The sequence below is a fragment of the Pelophylax lessonae genome, assembly GCF_965119305.1.
Source record: "Pelophylax lessonae genome assembly, chromosome: 6".
NCBI classification, from domain to species: domain Eukaryota; kingdom Metazoa; phylum Chordata; class Amphibia; order Anura; family Ranidae; genus Pelophylax; species Pelophylax lessonae.
The window spans coordinates 40259660-40276628 of record NC_138773.1 but is presented as its reverse complement, the minus strand read 5'-3'; the positions used below and the strand labels follow the sequence as shown (position 1 = coordinate 40276628).

General features: G+C 41.3%; 1 protein-coding gene and 1 pseudogene across 2 annotated transcripts in view; both read right to left on the bottom strand.

Annotated features, from left to right (window-relative positions):
• The window catches only part of LOC309558542 (uncharacterized protein), a gene marked incomplete at its 3' end in the record, with an annotated part of 81369 nt that overhangs the window by 35183 nt on the left and 29217 nt on the right, over positions 1 to 16969 (bottom strand). The gene's annotated exons all lie outside the window — the stretch shown is intronic.
• On the bottom strand, positions 11308 to 16044 carry LOC309557668 (annotated as a pseudogene). Its single transcript has 3 exons — positions 16000 to 16044; positions 14487 to 15618; positions 11308 to 11481 (listed from the first exon to the last, which is right to left on the bottom strand). The product of its transcript is annotated as an uncharacterized misc_RNA (transcript).

Here is a 16969-nt window from a genome sequence, read left to right as displayed (position 1 = left end):
TAAGGTGTCCAGGACAGGGTCGCTCGGAGTATTTTTGGGGATCCCGGCAGCATCACGTTGGAACATAGTCTTAAAATTCAACTTACGGGCAAATAAATGTATATCTTTCAAAAACTCGAATTTGTTGAGGCGATTACTCGGGCAAAAACTTAGACCTTTTTTCAATATTGTGGATTCATCTTCAGAAAGTCTATGCTTAGAAAGATTAATGATTGTATAATCAGCATCAGGTGGGGAATCGGGCATTAACTGGGTTGTGATGGGGATTGGGGGGGTGCAGACAATTTTAGGGCTTGTTGGTGAACCAACTCCAAAAAAGAAGGATCATATAGATCAATCGTGCTAGAGAGCGTGGATGGTGGTTTGGTCATTGAGAGATTGTTCGATTGGGCAGACTGGGGGGGGTGTGGTGATTGGGGAGTGTTATTGGGCAAGTGATTTGTGCTGGGGGGTTTGAACATCGGGAATACTCCCTTTGTTTTTGTGTTTGATTTTTTTGAGAGGGACTGGGCATCGCTCAGCTCCTCGGGGAAGGGTCTCTTGGAACGATCGAGTGATTTATTTGTTTTGGATTGTGACGTGTGATTGGAAACAGTGTTGATAGGGAAATCCTTTTTAGTGATGTGAGTGTTGTGTTTTTGTTGTGTCCAATGATATGCCTTGCCTTGTTGAAAGACAATTTTATCGCGATTCCATTCTTTCTGTTTATTATGTAAAATATTTTTGTTGTAAATTTCCAAATGTTTCTTAAGTTTTGTTTCTTGCTCTATGTAGACTCTGTGTGATTTGAAGGCCTGAATTTTTTCACACAGTGCAGCTATCTCTACATCTAGCTTTTTGGATCTAACAGAATACTCCTCAATTAGGAGCTTCATTAGGGAGGCAGAACAGTCCTTAAGAGACTGTTCCCAATTAGATTTGAAAGTAGTGCTTAAATCTTCCAATAACGGGAATACTTGAATCCTCAACCCAAAGGGGTTGATGTTTTCTTTAAGATAGTCATTGAAAGATTTGGCGTGCCAGAAAAAAGATGATCTCTTTTCTAGCAATTTTGAAAGTTGAAAAAAAGAAGAAAATAAGTCCGTGTCCACATACTCTTTTGAATTATACTCACTCATGTACTGAGACATGAGTGCCTCCCAGTTGTCACCTGTAAACCCTGACATCGTATTACCTCACAATGTAACTAATGCCCAAAATAGTAAACAATGTTCTATAGCAGAATAACAAGCAAAAAAAAAAAAAAAAAACGAAAAATAATAATAATTATGAAAGATACAAACTGGAGTATGAAAGTGACCACCAATGGTGGACAAAAAGAGAGCTTCCGCAGGAACAGGCGGGGAAGCGGTATCTACTACCAATAAACAATGTGTGGTATGTTCCCGCGGGAGGTCTCTTATAGAGTGTGCCGCATCCCTAAATATATGGGCAAAAAAAGGGGGTTCCCCTGGGGGTGGGATTTTTTAGGCACAGTAGTAAATCGTAAACCATATATATATAAAATAATTATTTATTAGATAAATAGAAAATATGAATACAAAAATCACAACAATAATGGATTATTAAAAACAATTTATGCAAGCAAATGTGTAATGGCGAGAACAAAACCCCAATTGACAAAACCAGATGTTCCGACGCGTTTCGAGGTACTGTAAGACCCCTTCGTCAGGGAAGATACTGGCGTCACTGTCTGTAAGTGTAGAAAGAGACATATGTAATGTATAACATATAAATAAAGAACAGATAAAAAATTTTCTATATATAAATGTTTTTTCTGTTCTTTATTTATATGTTATACATTACATATGTCTCTTTCTACACTTACAGACAGTGACGCCAGTATCTTCCCTGACGAAGGGGTCTTACAGTACCTCGAAACGCGTCGGAACATCTGGTTTTGTCAATTGGGGTTTTGTTCTCGCCATTACACATTTGCTTGCATAAATTGTTTTTAATAATCCATTATTGTTGTGATTTTTGTATTCATATTTTCTATTTATCTAATAAATTAATATTTTATATATATATGGTTTACGATTTACTACTGTGCCTAAAAAATCCCACCCCCAGGGGAACCCCCTTTATTTGCCCATATATTTAGGGATGCGGCACACTCTATAAGAGACCTCCCGCGGGAACATACCACACATTGTTTATTGGTAGTAGATACCGCTTCCCCGCCTGTTCCTGCGGAAGCTCTCTTTTTGTCCACCATTGGTGGTCACTTTCATACTCCAGTTTGTATCTTTCATAATTATTATTATTTTTCGTTTTTTTTTTTTTTTTTGCTTGTTATTCTGCTATAGAACATTGTTTACTATTTTGGGCATTAGTTACATTGTGAGGTAATACGATGTCAGGGTTTACAGGTGACAACTGGGAGGCACTCATGTTTCAGTACATGAGTGAGTATAATTCAAAAGAGTATGTGGACACGGACTTATTTTCTTCTTTTTTTCAACTTTCAAAATTGCTAGAAAAGAGATCATCTTTTTTCTGGCACGCCAAATCTTTCAATGACTATCTTAAAGAAAATATCAACCCCTTTGGGTTGAGGATTCAAGTATTCCCATTATTGGAAGATTTAAGCACTACTTTCAAATCTAATTGGGAACAGTCTCTTAAGGACTGTTCTGCCTCCCTAATGAAGCTCCTAATTGAGGAGTATTCTGTTAGATCCAAAAAGCTAGATGTAGAGATAGCTGCACTGTGTGAAAAAATTCAGGCCTTCAAATCACACAGAGTCTACATAGAGCAAGAAACAAAACTTAAGAAACATTTGGAAATTTACAACAAAAATATTTTACATAATAAACAGAAAAAATGGAATCGCGATAAAATTGCCTTTCAACAAGGCAAGGCATATCATTGGACACAACAAAAACACAACACTCACATCACTAAAAAGGATTTCCCTATCAACACTGTTTCCAATCACACTTCACAATCCAAAACAAATAAATCACTCGATCGTTCCAAGAGACCCTTCCCCGAGGAGCTGAGCGATGCCCAGTCCCTCTCAAAAAAATCAAACACAAAAACAAAGGGAGTATTCCCGATGTTCAAACCCCCCAGCACAAATCACTTGCCCAATAACACTCCCCAATCACCACACCCCCCCCAGTCTGCCCAATCGAACAATCTCTCAATGACCAAACCACCATCCACGCTCTCTAGCACGATTGATCTATATGATCCTTCTTTTTTGGAGTTGGTTCACCAACAAGCCCTAAAATTGTCTGCACCCCCCCAATCCCCATCACAACCCAGTTAATGCCCGATTCCCCACCTGATGCTGATTATACAATCATTAATCTTTCTAAGCATAGACTTTCTGAAGATGAATCCGCAATATTGAAAAAAGGTCTAAGTTTTTGCCCGAGTAATCGCCTCAACAAATTCGAGTTTTTGAAAGATATACATTTATTTGCCCGTAAGTTGAATTTTAAGACTATGTTCCAACGTGATGCTGCCGGGATCCCCAAAAATACTCCGAGCGACCCTGTCCTGGACACCTTAATTTCCCTTTTAGAGGAGAATGAGGATTTAATAGATCGGGTTGATTTACCCTCTCTTTTGGCTGGTACCCTATCATCAGGTACCTCATCCTCCACATCTCATGCCACTCTAAAGAAGAAATCGGATAAATATCCTCCTATCCAAAATTCAAATATTAATACATTCTTGAAAATGGTCTCGAAAGATCTTGATAAGTTAAGGATACAGACACATTTGGACTCCAATGTCACCCTTGAACAGAGGCAGGCTATCAATAACCTTGCAAGTGATTCCTCCATTGTCATCAAGCCGGCTGACAAGGGGGGAAATGTTGTCCTAATGGACAACACACAGTATACAGCTATGTGTTATAAGATCTTAAAAAACCAACAATGGTACAGACCTATTACTCATGATATTGTTAAAAAGTACAACCTGCTATTTTATGAATTAGTAGATACATCATACTTGAACAACATCATTACCAAGGACACTTGGGAATTTATACGAACTTCATTCCCCATAACTCCTACATTCTATTCTCTCCCCAAGGTCCACAAGGATCCCATCCATCCACCGGGGAGACCCATTATATCAGGCTGTGGATCTATCAGTGATAATGCCAGCAAGCTCATCGATGCTTTTCTCAAACCCTTTGTGGCACAATTGCCTTCATACACAAGGGATACCCTTCACTTCTTGGAAAGAATCAGTGACATCATAGTCCCTCAGGACAGCCTATTGGTAGCCATTGACGTAGAAGCACTCTATAGCTCAATTCCCCACCATAAAGGAATTGCAGCTGTCCGTCACACTATCATAGGCCAAGACAACCTGGACCCTTATGGTGAGTTTATATTGACTCTTCTCGAGTTTATACTCACACATAATGTATTCACATTTGAAAATTCCCACTACCTCCAGGTGCAGGGCGTAGCGATGGGGACTTGCTGTGCCCCATCCTACGCCAATCTGTACCTGGGGGAGTGGGAAAAATCTTTTCTTTCTGATGAGTCCCTTTCGATATATACCGATTGCATCCGGACATGGATCCGGTATATAGACGATATTTTTTTAATCTAGGACGGCCCTCGCGACCTCTTAGATAGGTGTATCGAGAGACTCGGCAGAAACAATTTCAATCTTTCTTTTACTTCGACCATAGATTTGTTCAAACTCACCTTTCTTGATGTGGAGGTGTCCAGGGGGGAGGATGGTGTTCTCCGCAGTGGTCTCTTTCGTAAGCCCACTGCGGGTAACACCATCCTCCACGCTACGAGTTTTCATCCTGAGCCTCTCATATGATCCATTCCCATCGGTCAGTATCTGCGTCTTCGACGCAACTGCTCGGACCTCAGTTCATTCAAGATAGCAGCTGATGGTTTACGCAGTCGCCTGCTACTCAGAGGTTATTCACACAAACTCCTTAAGAGAGCATACAAAAAAGCTCTGCTTGCAGACAGAGACACTCTGTTAGTACCCAAAAAACGTAAAGACAATGATATTCTTAGAATAATCACTGGGTATTCCCAGCAGCATCAGGATCTGCGTAACATAGTCCAAAAATATTGGCATCTTTTGGCTTTAGACCCTGTACTCGGCCCACACGTACCTCAGGCGCCTCAGTTCACCTATAGAAAAGCTCCAGCACTTAGGGACAAACTTGTCTCTAGTGAGTTTAAACAACCATCAGACTTCGATCCCTGTAAATACAAGGGCACATACATGTGCGGTGCCTGTCACTACTGCAGATATATGTATGTACAGAGAAACATTACCCTTCCCAATGGCATGAAATTCAAAGCGAAACACTTTGCAAACTGCCGTACCATAGGAGTAGTTTATCTCCTGATCTGCAGCTGCAATTGTTTCTATGTGGGGAAAACGAAATTAGTGGTCTGGAGGCGTATCTATCAGCATGTCAGGAGCATGCAAACATGTGACCCCGATTTACCGCTGGGACGCCACGTTACTCTTGTACACTCGGGCAAATTCCCTAAGGTCAAGTTCCTGATTTTGGACCGTGTCCATCCGAGCTCCAGAGGCGGAGATTGGAACAAGCATCTCCTGCAGCTGGAGCTCCGATGGATATATTCCTTGAAGGCAACTGAACCTCCCGGGCTAAACGAAGCTATTTCCTTCAAACCTTTCTTGGAGGGATTCAGCTCAGGTGGCATTGAAAAATAAATGATGTATGCATCTACTTTTGTCCTATATTTCCTTTTCATTTTTATTTTTATTTTTTATTTTTAATACAAACATATTGTCCCTATCATCGACTGTTATGTACAGCAATTAATATTTAATTTGTTTCATAAAGCTCTCTTACAACCTGTTATTCTTTATTGTATGCCTATGCTCTACAGCTTTCCTACAATGTTACTACTTTTTGCCCTTTATGTGTAACAATGTTCAGTATCTATGTAAAAAAACAGGCAAATGGCTCCGCCCCCACTAACCCATGTGTCAGCATATACTTTTTGGTTCATAAATTCTGTACATCCTAATTTACATTTAAGTGGTTTTATCCACTCTAAATTCCAGCTTTCTACCTTTGTTGTCTTTTCTTTGTTTCTAAATAAATTGTTATAGGTGTTTATTCACTTATCACATTTAATTCAATACACTTTTATGCCTTTCTCTTTGCCTCTTTTTGCATCGCAACCCGGCACGGAAAGCGGGGATGTCACCATGACAACCCCCACATTCAGGCATACAACCCAGTCCACTCTGCTGACAGCCTTTCGTTGCCAGCCGTATCCCTGACATGTCAGCACTCGCACATCCGGTGCGCTGTTCTGACATTACATCCGTGTCGGTGGGCGTCGCTCTGCCGATCGTGACCACTTCCGGTACCTCTGTCGCACTTCCGGTTGCGCGGAGCTCCTGTGGACATGATCAGGCAGGCACCGCCCAGGAAGCCCTTAGCTGACGGCAGGGCTTCTCTATGGTTCCCCAAGGATTTCACTATGATCTTTCTAATTGGGATCAGCTGCATATGGCACTTTATAACCAGACCCCAGGACGGTTCATTTGTGCGATCCACCTCTGGGAGAAGGTTGTCTATGCAGCTTGCTGGTCCCACTAACCATTACAAGGTAACAAAATAGAAAGTTTTGATTTCCTTTCTTTTTTATTCTCTCTATTTCAGGGAAACATTATATTGGGAAATCATTTTTCCCTCCCTTCATAATTTCTATTTGATATTTTTCAAAAAAAATTTTTGATGATGTATTTATATCGTTCATTTTTTTTTTTTTTTTTCCATTTATTTTTTGCTCTTTGCAGCTCGTTGGAGACCCATGTTGGCCCTTTCCCATTCAGCTACAACTGGACTTCAGTTGCCCTGCTCTAAGAGGCATTAGGGGCTATTTACCTTTCCCCTCTACTTCCTTGTGACACACACAAACAAAGAGAAGCAAAATCTTATCATCTGACACATGACAAGGCTGTGGACGTAGCTCATTTTTCCTGTTTTTAACTTGCAAGCTCGGTGCTTTAGTGAAAACGAACCTATGTAAGTGCATTAATTTTTGTGTATACAGAAAAAATTCTCTAAAACATTTTTCTATATATAAATGTTTTTTCTGTTCTTTATTTATATGTTATACATTACATATGTCTCTTTCTACACTTACAGACAGTGACGCCAGTATCTTCCCTGACGAAGGGGTCTTACAGTACCTCGAAACGCGTCGGAACATCTGGTTTTGTCAATTGGGGTTTTGTTCTCGCCATTACACATTTGCTTGCATAAATTGTTTTTAATAATCCATTATTGTTGTGATTTTTGTATTCATATTTTCTATTTATCTAATAAATTAATATTTTATATATATATGGTTTACGATTTACTACTGTGCCTAAAAAATCCCACCCCCAGGGGAACCCCCTTTTTTTGCCTATATCTCCCAAATAGGAAAAACAAGCTGAAAGGGTTTAAGGTGTACATTTAATAAACTGAGAAGTTTTCTCTCAGTTCATTTCTCGGCAGTTCTCAGAGAAAAATGATCTCCTCTGGCACCCAGTTTAGAAGGCGGATAACTTCACTTCTCACAGGGTGATCAGAGGAGAAGTTTTTCCTCTGAAAACGACCGAGATCTGTGTAAAATGTGGTAGACTGCCTGTAATCGCACGAGATATTGTGAGAATACAGTGCCGCTAAGTTTAAAAAGTGAAACCAAAGTTTAAAATATCTCGTAATGACGCATGAAAACTAACTGAATATCTATCTATACACACACATATACAGTATATATACATATACACACACACATATACAGTATATATACATATACACACACACACACACATATATATACACACACATATACAGTATATATATATATATATATATATATATATATATATATATATATACACACACACACATACATACCAGTACATACAGTATATATATATATATATATATATATATATATATATATATATATATACCAGTATTTACAATATAATGGAAAATTGTTACCAATACTTACTGTAATTTTCCTTTCCTGGCCAGTCCTCACGTCAGCACACCTGGGTTTGCTCCTCCTGCGAACCCTCAGGAACCCTCAGGACCACCCTTATCCTAGCTTATAAGAGAGGGCCCTCCCATTCCCTCTTGTTCTGTATTTAGTGGCGACAGGCCACTTAGGGAGGGTTCCAAGGTTGTGCTGACGTGAGGACTGGCCAGGAAAGGAAAATTACGGTAAGTATTGGTAACAATTTTCCATTTTCCTTGCCAGCCCCACGTCAGCACACCTGGGATTTACCTAGCTATGTAGGGTGGGATAATTACATAAAGAACAGTCCGTTTTAATGCTCTATGAATAGACTTTATTTTGTCTGTAAAGGTGCTGTCACTACTGCCGTTCCAAATCTTGTTGTATTGGTTGACATCACGTCCAAGTTATAGTGTCTGGCGAAGGTCCTGCAGGAGCTCCAGCTGGCTGTCTTGCATATTTCCTCCACCGACACTTTGGCGAGTGCTGCCCATGAGGTCGCCACACCTCTAGTTGAGTGCGCACGTAATATTTGTGGAGGAGGTAGGCCCTGTTGCTTGTATGCCAGGTTAATTGTCCTGGTAATCCAAGTCGATATGAGTCTTGCTGATGCAGCTTCCCCTCTTCTAGGACCTGCTGGCAGAATAAAAAAGCCATCTGACGTATTTGCTGGGTGCATTGTAGGTATGTTGCAAATAAGCTGACCATATCTAGTGGCCTTAGGTCTAGCTCATCTGTCTGTTCTGGTGGTTGTGTGAAACTTGGTAGGATCGATTCCCAATTTAAGTGGAACTCCGAGACTACCTTAGATATTAAGGCTGGTGAGGGCCGCAGGATAACTTTGTCTGCCAGAACGAGACAAAATGGCTGTCTGCAAGAAAAGGCTGCTAGTTCAGAAACCCTTCTGGCTGATGTGATAGCTGTAAGAAAGGCTATCTTTGATCTTAAGAACCACAAGGGGCATGTCTCGGTGGGGACGAACGGAGGTTGGAGCAGGGCTTTTAGCACTATGCCCAAGTCCCAAGTTGGGAAAAGGTTCTTTCTCGGAGGCCGTATTCTCATTGTCGCTTTGAGGAATTGTCTTATTAGGGGTTCTTCCGCCCACCTGTGACCTGTGAAGGCTGATAATGCAGACACTTGTACTTTGATTGTATTGTAGGCCAAGCCCACTTCTAGGGCTGTTTGCAAGAAGTTTAGTACATTCTTGATCTCTGGCATGGACGGGGAAAAGCCCTGTTCTGTAGCAAAGGTTACAAATTTCTCCCACACTCTTGTATATGTAGAATTTATAGATGTCTTCCTTGCCCTCAATAATGTGGTGATTACTTCCTCTGAGAGTCCCTGCGACCGCAATCTGGCCGATTCAAGAGCCAAGCCGCTAGTTGCAGCCTCCCTGGATTCTGATGTGTCCACTGTCCCTGTTTCAATAGGTCTTTCTTCAGGGGCAGAGCTATTGGCGGGGCTGCCGCCATCTGTAATAGCAATGGAAACCAGGGTCTTCGAGGCCAGAAGGGTAGTATGAGGATGGCATGTGTCCCCTCTTTTGCGATTTTCAATAATGTCTTCAAAATGAGTGGAAATGGAGGGAAGATGTATACTAGTGGAAACGTCCATGGAATTGAGAATGCATCTTGTGCTATCGCTTTGTGGTTCTTGAACCTTGTAACAAATTTTGGCAGCTGTGCATTCTCTGATGTTGCCATTAGATCCACGAAGGGTGTTCCCCATTCGGAGAAAATTGGTTCCAGGTAGCATCTGTTGACCGCCCACTCGCTGCTGGTGGGGAAATTCCGACTCAGCTGATCTGCAAGGATGTTCTGTCTGCCTGGAATGTAGATCGCTGTCAGGGCCTGCAGGCGTGTCTCGGCCCAGACAAAAATCCTGGTTGTCAATTGCAGTAAAGAGAGGCTTCTGGTTCCTCCTTGTCGGGCTATGTAGGAGACTGCCGTTTGATTGTCCAACCTTAGTTGGACTTGGGCTCCTTGAATCAAGTCTTCGAAAGCACGCAGGACTAGGAAGGCTGCTTGCAACTCCAGGAGATTTGAGTGTCTTGTCTCGATTGTTTGCCATCTGCCCTAAATCTGCCTGCCGAGGCAGTGGGCCCCCCAGCCCCGGAGACTGGCATCCGAAGTTATGGTTATCCACTCCCCTGGGCTGAGGGGCATGCCTCGCGACAGGCTTTCCGGTGAACTCCACCATACTAGGTTCTGGCGGATTCGAGTTGGCAACCTGATCCTCTGATCTAAGGATGCGCCATCCCACTGACAAAGGAATGACGTATGAAAAGCTCTTGCATGGAATCTTGCCCAAGGTACTGCGGGGGTCGCTGCCGTAAACATTCCTAGAAGTGTCATGCAGTCTCTTGCTGATAGTGCAGGAGCACTCATTATGCTGTCGATACAAGCCATCAGTTCGGCCACCTTGCGATTGGGTAAGAAGATCCTTCCCTTTTGTGTATCGAATATTAGGCCCAGGTACTCCATTCTTCGAGATGGTATTAATTGACTATTTTGAGCATTCACCAGCCAACCAAAATTGGCGAGAATCTGTAATACTTGATCGCGATGTCGCGTTAATTCTGTAATTGATTGGGCTACCACCATAATGTCGTCCAAGTAATGGTAGATCCTTATCCCTTTTAGACGAATGTTTGCAATGGTGGCTAACAGAACCTTAGAACCTTGGAGAAGACTCTGGGAGCCGTGCTGATTCCGAGAGGCAAGCATCTGAATTGATAATGGTCTTCTCCCAAAGTGAACCTCAGATACCTCTGGTGGCGTTTGTTGATTGGAATGTGCAGATATGCATCTGCGAGATCGATTGATATCATCCAATCGTCTGGCTGTATCACTGTTATATTCGTATATATGGACTCCATCCTGAATCCCTGGGGTTCGATGAATAGGTTTAGCGATCTCAGGTCCAGGACTGGCCTGAGGTCTCCCGATGCCTTGGGAACCAAGAATATTGGGGAATAAACGCCTCTTCCCTGCTGTTGTGGCGGTACTGGTATGATTGCCTGTTTCTGACACAATTCTTCTACGTATCCTATTAAAAATTCTTGCTTCTTTCGGTCCTGTGGCCATCTTGTCTGGACAAATATGTTCAGTGGTTTTTGCCGAAAGACTATCTTGTAGCCCGTCTTTATCGTACTTTGGACCCATTGGTCCTTGACTTCGTCCGTCCATACCCTCCAAAAGGCTGTCAGCCTGGCCCCCACCTGGAGGGGTCGGACGGATGCACCGTCAAAAAGACTTCTCGGCCTTCTTCGCCGTTTGCGCTGCTCGTAACTTTACACCCCTCAAAAAGGAGCTCTGCGTTCCTCTCCATTGGCCCCTTGCATATTCTCGACCAGGCCTATATGATCTTGCCTCACGCGCTCTTCTGAAAACGGTCTGTGCAGGACGGAAGGATGGTTGTCTCTTCTTTGCTCTCTGTGGTAAGAGTCCCGTCTTACCTCCCGTTTGTAACGCTCCTGCGTTTCATGTATGGTGTGGATTTTCAGCTGTAGAAATATTCCACTTCAGTAGTCATGTAAGAGAGATGCTGAGATACCATTCCCAACCTCAATGACTCATCATGTGTGGAAGGTCTTAATTCAGCTAGTAAATACACACACTCAACAAGCTGGTTCCTAGAGTGGCTTTATGTATGTAGTAACACAGTGATGAAGATTTAAGAGACAGGTTGAGTGGAGGTGGTAGGTGACAGACACTTGAAGGTAAGACAGTAGCAGATGGATGCAGGTAGGTTTAGCAATCATGTATGGTAGCAGATGACAGAGTAGCAGGTGGACATACAAGAGAGATCAACCCAGTGCAGGAATAAGTAGCAGTAGTCTTAAGAGCTAGCAATCTAGATATGCAGATGTGATAAATAGTCTTTACTATGCAGAGCTAGATAGTGTAAGCTTAGTATAAGTTTATAGAGGGTTCCCCTGCGGGGTACTTAGCACTAATAGCAATACAGCCGAAGGTTGGTTCAGGAGGAGCGGATGATCCGGAAGCGGGATACAGGGATCAGCGCAGCGAGGTTCCGTCAGCGAGGTATGCTTGCAAGCACGAAAGCTTCAAGCCAAGTTAGCATCCAGGTAAGGGTGTTTGAACGAACACATGTGAGTGAGAACCGGCGATTTAAATAGCCATCTAGTCCGGCGCTGAGTGATGACAGCATCAGTCTTAAAGGGAAACACACCTATATGTGTTTCTTCTATCTAGGTAGATGGAAATCACCCGGAAATAATGTGATAGGAGGCACTGAGAGTGCCAGAACCTTACACCGTTACACGCTTAATTGCTTCCTCTAAGGTCTTTCCAAAAAGTATCTTACCGTTAAACGGAATATTGCAAAGTGCCTGTTTTGATGCACTGTCAGCCGCCCAGTGCCGCAGCCAGAGGGCTCTCTTTGCTGTCACCGAGTGCACTGTCAGGGTTATTTGGGGAAGTTAATTTAACAAATAGAAATGAAATGTCATATTTTGATCTACATAGAAATGAAGCAGTAGCATCCATTTTTTTGTCAGGTTTCTAAATGGTTAAAATTTCCTTTAACAAAAAGTGCCTATGTAGGAAAAGTGGCTATTCAACAGGTTTATCCCAGACAGGCTGTATAAATAAATAGTCTGTTGACTTTCTTTAAGATAAGGTCTAAGACAATATACCAAGGTAATCCTGTTTGTGTGGGATCATAAAATTAGTCAGCATTTACTAAAATCCTTAGTTAAGTATTTTCTATGCTTAGACTTATGTAAAACGAAAATTTACAGATATGTTATAATCATATATGTAAAGTAATATTAACACTGAAATATATATAGAACTAGCATACTTAGATATGTAGAAAATTGTTATACATTATAATGTTTCATATTTTGCTAACTTCTAACCTTACTGATTAACCTAACTTCTAACCCTACTGATCATCTCTGTATGTCAAAAACAGGCTTCAGTAAACATTTGTAAATTGTAGTCGTAGAAAGCATCATAAACTTTTCTGACCTTGCTAGACTCTAGAAAGTCTGGGGTGTAAGCTATTGGTAAATATAAAGGTTCGAAGTTTATTTGTAGGCAAATATTGCTACAAACTGAAACTAAAGTGCAATGCAATACTGCCATTTTGCTGACTACGGTAATTGAAGTCTTGGGTTAAAAAGTAAAATCCAATATATCTAAATAAGATATATTAAATATTGGAATAGTGTTACCAAGATTAATTCTTTATTCAGATACCTGGTGGATTAAATGGACATTTAGTAGATGGAAGCATGGATACATTATTATGTTGTTTTATAATAGCCTTAAATGGAGAAATCTTATTTAATTTTAATATACTGGCCAACCAAGAGGTGTCACCCTATTACATCACCAGTTAATGGTTAAGATGTTCTAGCCAATGGGGATAATTTCACTCCCTCTGGGTTTAACTTATGGTAATTTTAATAATCCTTTGTTCTATACCCTATAAAAGCCCAGATGAGAGAGACACATGACACATCACATCTTGCCCAATATACATCACACATACAACATACACACTATTACAGCCATGCACAAGCTCATCTACACAGCCATTTCGTACCACCATGTATCTGAACCTTTGAGGGATGCCAAACGAAACTCCTCCCTAATTGGCCACCATCTTGGAAATGCAGCCATCTTAAGGAACCTGGTAACTACTATTCTATAAGCTAGCCACCATTTTAAATATGGTAATTATGCCTTGCTAAGTATTTGATTATTATTCAATATTGTTTATGTACTTCCTTAAATGTTTTACATTTCATATTTAAAGGGTAACGAGAGTACAATCCCAGCCCTATAAACCATATGTAGATTTTTCTCTAAAGAGATGATTTTTGCTTTTTATACATTTTATTAATATCAGATTAAGCGCATATTGGCGTATTAGTTTCACGTTTTGCATAGCCTATTCTCACTTCATCTGCAGTGAGGTGATTATCAGGTTTTGCATTGCGCAGACAATTGTGGTCTGATTGTATAGTATACTTAAATATGGTTTTTACTGCATCTGGGGAAATGGTAATCTTGCTTTCGTTTCACTTTAACTTTGTTTCAGTTTCACTTTCATTATTGAGCTACCAATCACATTGCATTTATTGTTTGAAGTTTGTATTTTTGTGAAGTTATATTTTTTTTGGTGTCATCTCAAGTTTGATCATTTATCGTGATTACATGTCTCGTGAATAAATATTCTTTTATATATTCCATACTGTAGACTGTTTTCACTAAGATTGGTATATGCTTTTAAAAAGAAATTATTCAATAAAAAGAATTCGCTACATATAGATTTATGGAATAAGTTGAGATTCTCCTTTCACACAGATCTTTGCTTATTATTAACCATAAATAGATACTGTTATAGTCAGAGCAGTATCAACATTCTAACATAATGGAGGCACAGCGAGATATTATTAATTATTATTAATTCTGACAGCACCATAATCCTCCCTAACAGCTTTACGAGGTCTATGGAGGCCTCCGCCAGGAAGGCTGCTGTCAGATTTAATTCTTCCAAAGCTGTAACAATCCTGGCTCTCTCTACTCCTGAGTTAAGTACGGTCTCCACGTTCGTGACCCATACCTTAACGGCTCTCGAGATGGAGGCCAATGCTATACTCGGGCGGCAGGCCATACCAGCAACTGAGTAGATCTTTTTAAGATCAGCATCCGCCCGTCGATCCATTGGGTCCCTGAAGGTTTGCGGAGTCTTCTAAAGGAAGAGACATCTGCCTTGCCAAACGCTGTAGGGCTGCGTCTACCCCCGGCTTAGATTCCCAAAACTCGGCATCCACGGTCTTAAAAGGATATAACTTAGAAAAACGATTCTGGGTATTCGTTTTCTTCTCTGGTTTCCCCCATTCTTCTTCCAACAATTCTCGTATTTCTGTCATGAAAGGAAAAGCCGCTCCCTGCTTCTTCAGGGTCGGGAAATATCTCCTTACTTTTTCTGGTGGCTGGGAGTCTTGCTCCCATTCTATGGCTTCCTTTACCGCTGTGACATATGGTTCTATGAACTGAAAATCGAACATATGTTCCTCTAGATCCTCTGATTCCGAAGAGGTTCCTGAAGAAATTTCCAGCACTGGCGGTGACCCCTTTCTGTACTCTGGGTTACTCCCTGTTTTAGGCCTGCTTCTAGGCGTACTTGTACTAGCCACCAGGTGTATGCTATCTGCCACGGCTTCGTGGATATATTCTTTAATCTTGTTTGCCTCTGCCTCCTTGTCTGTGGCCACATCTTTAATGCACTCGGCACACAGGAGTTTTCCGGGAGCGGTAGGAGCCGTACAGGCCCAACATAAGCCCTCTGCGGGTCGACCTTTGGACCTCCTTGGCTCCATGTCTGGAGACTTACTAGCGTGCGACCTGCTCAGAGATTGAGGCGCCTGGCTAGAGCGTGGTTCAGGTGGAGGTGAACCAGATCGTTGGCGGGTCTTTTCCTTATGCGAATGCTTCTTTTTAGGGCTCTTGCTCCTAAAAGACAAACACCCTTTAAATATGGTGTATGCACTCTTTTCACCGTCTAGTCCCTTGTAGCCCCCTCCTACCTTTCCGACGATCTTCGTGCCCTCTGTGCCTGTGGCGAGCTCATGCTAAAAAAGAGGAACGTAAGATAAGCTTATTTCCTCCGTTTCCCCTCACCCTAACTTTCTCTAACTTAATAACATATAGATGAAATATGTTAAATACACAGAGATAAGAAAAATAAAAAGACACTTTTTTCTAGCTCCATCTCTTTTTTTTTTTTTTTTTCGTAAAAAGATACTGCTTACCTGTATAGAAAAGACAGCACCAGCAGGTGGCAGCAGAGAATAGACGAGCTTGAAAGGAAGAAACTGTCAAGTCTGGGAACCACTGGGTGGCAGCAGAGAGCTACTACAAGTCAAACGAGGATAGGAGAGGGAGGGAGAGAGAGTGTAAGTCATAGGAAGTAAACACAGCCATACAGAACCTAGTTATCTCTCTGCACTGACCTGCACATGGACAGAAAATGAAATGGCTCTCTGCATCGCTGCCATTGCGGCTTCCCCTCTTATGCAGGGCGGTTGCTAGGCTACACCCACCGCCCACAGCTCCACCTCCTGTGATATCACTGCCAGTGAATATATAAGCCAGGGAGAGCGGCCGGTGCATCCCTAATAGCTGCAAACAGGTGAGGGGAAACGAGCTGAGCACTCCACAGCCTCTCCACCATACTCTTAGGCTCTTTAAGCCATTCATGCCCGCGGCCCCGGCACTCAGGGCGTCCAGGGTTTTAAGAGGATTTACCTCTATCAGTCTGGACCTACCAATCCCAGGAGAGGCTAAACCTGGGTGGGAAGGTTCGGCAGGGGGGGATCCATTCTCACTTGTAGCTTGCTTCAGGTGGCCTGGAGACCAAAAAAAGGAGAACAAGAGGGAATGGGAGAGCCCTCTTTTATAAGCTAGGATAAGGGTGGTCCTGAGGGTTCGCAGGAGGAGCAAACCCAGGTGTGCTGACGTGGGGCTGGCCAGGAAATATATATATATATATATATTGTATGTACTGATGTGTGTATATATATATATATATATATATATATATATATATACTGTATGTACTGATGTGTGTATATATGTATATATATACTGTATGTACTGATGTGTGTATATATGTATATATATATATATATATATATATATATATATATATATATATATACTGTATGTACTGGTATGTATGCATGCATATATATATATATATATATATATATGTGTGTGTGTGTGTGTGTGTGTGTGTGTGTATATGTATATATGTGTGTGTGTATATATATATATATATATATATATATATATATATATATATACACATACATACATACACACATACAATATATACATACATACAATATATACATACATATATATATATATATATATATATATATATATATATATTTTTTAATATTAATTTTGAACCCACTG